This window comes from Tachypleus tridentatus, chromosome 2, assembly GCF_004210375.1.
Source record: "Tachypleus tridentatus isolate NWPU-2018 chromosome 2, ASM421037v1, whole genome shotgun sequence".
In the NCBI taxonomy this organism is placed as follows: domain Eukaryota; kingdom Metazoa; phylum Arthropoda; class Merostomata; order Xiphosura; family Limulidae; genus Tachypleus; species Tachypleus tridentatus.
In genome coordinates, this window is record NC_134826.1 from 9,554,127 (window position 1) to 9,560,126 (window position 6,000).

Genomic DNA, 6,000 nt, shown 5'->3' on the forward strand with positions numbered 1-6,000 from the left:
TGGCACAAGTAAAAAAGTGTCTTTGTACCAAAACCCATGTAACGTGACAGCAGAGTAACTGTGTAAAAACCCTAAAAATGAAGTCTGTGTAGCATCTTGACCCCTGTACAATTACTAAAACTGTAGAAAAGTAAAGTAGCTTTCTACCAAATATTATGTAAATTGGTCAACACGTGGGGTAATTGACTAAAAACCCAATATTATGTTTTTTTGTGAGCTTTGATGCCCCTAAAATGGCTCAAAATAGGCATATCCATCTTCTATTTAAGATAGTGTGTTGGACACATGAAAATTTATATCTGTGCCAATTGTCATGTTGATTACTCTTACGCTACAGAGGCCCACAATATACATTTTGGGATTGTTCAGCATTTGACCCCACAAAATCCTCTAAAAAGGCCTTAAAAAAAGTGAAAGCTGTCTAGATGTATTGGATCAAAGTATTCTCCTGTCAAGTTTCAAGTCAGTCTGTCACAATATGAAAGAATGTCAGTGAAGCGTTTCAACAAAACATCAACAGTATCTTTCTGTGTAGACAGCTAACAAGTACATTAACGCTTTACAGTAAGGACAATGAACAGTCTTTAAATATAGTCATATGACTTTATGTTACTGAATAAATACATGTAGCACATAAAATATTTACTTAAACACTTCTCTAGTATATCTCTCACTTTTCTTCAAGCTGGAAACAGTCTAGGTTTTGATAGGTGGATACAAACTTCAATGAATGTCCACCACCCCAGTTATCATCCTAGTGACTCTTCTAATGAACCTTTTCCAACAATTCAGTGTCCTACATGAGGAATGGAGTACACAGCTGTTCACAGTACTTTAACTGAGGCTTTACAAGTGACCTATACAATGAAACAATAATAGCCCTCGACTTGTATTCAATATTCCTAGAAATACTACCCAGCATTCTATTAGCCCTATTGTTAGTTACAACACACTGTTTAGATGACTTAGATGATTTTTCAATAATAACACAATTTATCTCGAAGGTTCTATTGCACATGGTAGAACCATGAATTTTGGGTTGAACATGAGCAAAAAAAATGGCCATAATTTCTTGTATGTATATACACAGATGGATTTGAGCCAGAAAAGTTCATTGACTGAAATCGTTTAACCTGGTGGACCAACAGCCACGTCTCTCCTCTTCCCCAAATTAGGACTCACTGGTATTAGCCACTAGTTGGGTCTCATTTAGGGCCTGCAGTAGTTTAACTGGCATCTTAAGAAGCCTGGGCCTCTAACACTTGGCACTGTAATGCCTAACCTGTAACAGAATTTAGCTATGAACTTTAAATAAGTGAAGAAAAACAAAATACATTTACAGTGTTGATAGCATGCGTTTAAACTTAAAAGAATATCATACTTTTCTATTACACGTACCAGAGAGGGCAGTACTGAGATACAAAATCTCAGGTGGTGTACCAATGATTGTTCACCTTGCTCATACACGACCTAGTTTTCAAGATATTTGTTGACAAGCAAATGAGCATAAACCATAAACTTTCTGGGATGATAAGGCACTCTGCTTGTCCAGTTATACACATTAGAAAGAACAACCATCTGTTCAACTGTTAATACTACAACCATTACATTTTAATGTGATCACGTACTGAAGTTTGGCAGGACATTGTTTTACTTGCAACAATGTATGAATGTAACTTACTATACTTTACAGTTTAACAGTTGTTTTTTCTTTGTGTTATTTAATGGAATTGTTCCCCAACAGCTTTAGCATTAGATGTTAACTATTTACATTTCAGGTTATCTTATCCAAGTATCAAACTGTTAAAAGTGTCTCTGAAAGTGAGCTTCTTTGTTATTATTAAACTAACAACATCCAATAGCCACAAGTAAATAAAACATGTATGTCTCTTCAGTTTCACACCAAAGCTACACAACAGCTATCTGCACTGGCCATCCATAATTCAGAAGTGCTATATTAGAGAAATGAAATATAGACAACACTATCTACTTCCTACTTTTGGGATACTCTTTATCAACGAATAGCAGGGCTGACCATGATGTTATAATGGACCCATGACAAAGAGGGGCAAGCATGTTCAGTGATGGGATTGGAACCCACAACCCACAGATTGAGTCAAGCAATCTAACCACCAGGTCATGCATGTCAGGCCTAAAACAGGATAAGATAGCTCATTCTTCCATATAAATTGCTTTCTAGCCTCTATTCATGATGCCAGAAAAACACATAGGTTCAAGAACCCTTGAAACAAAATGATAAAAACCCTATAACCCAAATGCTTTCGAAATGTGGGTCTTTCTCCTTCAAGAGGCACCTTTTGAAGGCACTCAGGTTAATGGGTTTTTATCATTTTGTTTCTAGCCTCTATGTTAATTATTTGACTAAAGTTGTACTGAAAACATATGGCTGCTAAATCTTTATTTAAATGCTGACAGCCTGAAAAAAAGTATTAAGTCATAAAGATTCAAATACTCTGCATCTTATTTAATCAATATGGGATAATATAAATAATTTTCCTATTATTATAACACTAATGTTAACTTTTAAACCATCACACCTCTTACAATTTTGTAACTGAGTAAATTAAAAACACTGAAGCTAGAGTTATATACAATTATTTAATTACATTAGAATTTGGACTACGTTTGTTTTAGCTTCTACTTTCAGTTTTAGAAGTTAAAATAAACTATAAAATTACTTACGTTGAATAAATTCCCAAAAATTCTGAGGCCTTGCCCAATCTAAGGCTTTCTTGTTTCAACTTATATTAATGATTCAAGTATTTGGGCTAACTAGGTCTATAAATGTCATTAATTGTTCGTGCGAAAGCATAAGCTACGTACTCAGAAAACATTAAGCTTAATTATAACTTTTTGTACAATTATGTAATTTATTGTACTTATAAATAATTTATTTGGATGATAATTTGATATTAGGCTTAGCTTATCCTTGACCTGTGTTTGTGACTACACTAGCGATACCTATACGTTATATTCTGTACTTCGTAAATTCAAAATATTACAACAAAATGTGTTATTCTATTCATTGAAGTAAAATAAATAAAACTATCATTATTAATAATTTACTTATATCTGTATAACGATGTGTCGATTAAGCTATTGATAAACTTTTACCTCCTAATCGACTTAGTAAAAAAACTTCTGATATATAAATGAGATACATATAATGAAGCGCTGTGTAGCTTGCCTGTGCGACACCTTCATTTTGATATAACGTGAAAACGATACAAGGATATTGGTTATTAATAGTCAAAATAGCTATATGATTGCATTATAATTTGTTTGACACATGATATAATATAAAGGACAAAAATCTGACGACCTGCTTTGAATATATGAATTTTTAAAGTGCTACAATTTTGAAACACATTAATAGAATGCTTACCCTGTATTTGCAACCGACTGAAATATAAATGGTCATTAACCGGTACTCTTCACATTTTTAAAGTTTTATTGTTATATAAAATGTACTTAACTATAAGTAGAAAAGCTTTGCAGAAATTTCATTCAAAATGGACTGCATACAGAAGTGCATTTTTATGTAGTTCGATTAGTTTATACAGACAATTTTTATGTATTCCAAACAGGTTGATTAATTGTTTGGAATTAAGTAGAGAGTTACACAATGGGATATCTGTGCTCTGCCCACTACGGGTATCGAAACCCAGTTTATAGCGATGGGAGTCTGCGGACATACCGCTGTGCTACTGGGAGACCACAAAAAGGTATAGACAACCAAAAAAATAAGAGTGACATATCATTATTCTCTAAGGCATTCTAAACTCTATAATTTAGCAAATCATTATGTGTATTCTTGTTCGTCAAAACTCTTTTATACATTCACCAAGATTTAAGAATTAGCAACAAGAGAATAAAAATAAGGCTTAGAATTTGGTAACAAGAGGTTTGGTTTTTGCACAAAGCTACTCGAGGGCTATCTGTGTTAGCCGTCCCTAATTTAGCAGTGTAAGACTAGAGGGAACGCAGCTAGTCATCACCACCCACCGCCAACTCTTGGGTTACTCTTTTACCAACGAATAGTGGGATTGACCGTCACATTATAACGTCCCCACGGCTGGGAGGGGGAGCATGTTTGGCGCGACTCGGGCGCAAACCCGCGACCCTCAGATTACGAAACGCACGCCTTAACGCGCTAGGCCATGCCAGGCAGGTGGTAACAAGAGACGTAATAAGGGTTAGGAATTTGTGACAAGAGACTTAAAATTTAAAAGCCTGATGAAAATAATACTCTAATATTTTTCTTCAATGTTTGTTTCATGATTTTTGATGAAATTTCTGTCAGGTCACAGCTAAGCGCAAAAGTGTTTTTATATCATTATTACAGGTATACCTATAAATATATCAGTAGGAAGTGTTCTTTATTATTTCTATAGTTTCTGGCTTAGAACTTACCTGGAAATAGTACAAGGACTTCAACTGGCTCATTTTTATTTATCTCAGCTAATAGAGAGTTTATTGTTTTTATAAAATATTTTATATATTTTTGCATACCACCTATATTTATTAGAAGTTACGAGAGTGCTTTAATATATTATTCATAGTAATGAATAACATAACTACATAATTATGAAAATCTGTGAGCTAAAGTCTACATTTTATTTATATTATAATATTAGAATACCCGGAAGTCTACATGTAACTTAGGCTTAATTATTTTACACACAAAGTTAGATAAACTGTGGGTGGTAACGTTTATATTAATCGAGGTTTGGTTTACTCATATTCAAAGCGTATAAAAAGACCAATCTTAAGCCAGGACGCACGGTGCTAAAACTATGAGCGTTCTAGAACGAGGACAGTCAGCGTCAAGGCAGCTATTTGTTTGCTTCATTCAGTAATTCTGAAGAAGTAAAACTAATAGTTTTTGTCTCAACTGCGAGTGTCAATAGATAGTCAAATTCTACAGACATTTAGCGTGGGCTCACCAGAATAGGACTAGAAATATTTATATATGAATGTAATGTGTGTATTTTCTAGTAGTAATGAAAGATCTAAGTTTATTGTTTGTGTTAAGGGTAAATTACAGTTTATTTCTAACTAATATGCGCTTATTATCTAAGACTAAACAAAGTTCGTGTTTTAGTTCAAAAACTGTCAAACAATTTACAACAAAACTGATGAATTACATCTTACTAAACTCTCCGATATTTGACTTTAGAAAAACAGTTCGTGTTTTAGTTCAAAAACTGTCAAACAATTTACAACAAAACTGATGAATTACATCTTACTAAACTCTCCGATATTTGACTTTAGAAAAATAGTTTTATGTTATAAGGAAATATTATGAAATTTAACATTATGAGAAATTACGCATGATAAGTTTAAAATCATCCAAGTGATTGAAGTCCTAGAATCGAAAGCACGAAATCAAGTTCAAGGTTAAGGTTTAAGAAAATATTACCGAGTTAGCCTGAATCCTGAAAAAAATTGGGGAAACTGTGGGTGAAAAGGTCTATGTTTAATGTCCTCCGACGATACAGCGGTACGTTTACGGACTCACAACGTTAAAAATCCAGGATTTGATTTCATGGTAAATACAGTAGGTAAAGTAGTTTTGATGTAAAAGATAACCAGTCAACGAAGTACCATTTAATCTAAGCTTACTTTATTCATAATGTTGTGGTACGGAGATGTGCCATCCTTTTTTTACCTCTTTATTTTAATGTAGTATTATTCGAACTTTGTCTATTTTTCTAACACATGTGTTTTGAAAAACACGTATGTTCAAGAAAGTTGTTGTTTTCCTTTGCCCCACCCCCTTTAAATTTTGTCATCCTCTTGAGATCTGGTTTCCCCTTAAAAAGTGTCGTTGTGAAATTGCACTTTGTATTTGGAAGTCGAGAACAACGTATTCCAACTGATTAAAAAATACGCTACGTTTTAACAACTATGCTTAATAACCTCAGCATATGCTACTCACTATCTATGAAAAACTCTTCGGATAGGCGTAACGTCTAC

General features: G+C 33.6%; 1 protein-coding gene across 4 annotated transcripts in view; it reads right to left on the minus strand.

The window, feature by feature from the left end:
- The window catches only part of LOC143237871 (OTU domain-containing protein 7B-like), a 31,929-nt gene extending 28,946 nt beyond the window's left edge, over nucleotides 1-2,983 (minus strand). The window contains exons 1-2 of one of the 4 annotated variants that reach the window (XM_076477597.1): nucleotides 2,704-2,983; nucleotides 675-796 (exon numbers count right to left, since the gene is read on the minus strand). The gene's annotated coding sequence lies outside the window, so the exon portion shown is untranslated. Of the gene's footprint in view, nucleotides 1-646; nucleotides 858-2,703 lie in introns of all 4 variants that reach the window. The other 3 variants (XM_076477575.1, XM_076477579.1, XM_076477588.1) reach the window with 3 other exon arrangements.
- Between the last annotated feature and the right edge of the window lie 3,017 nt (nucleotides 2,984-6,000).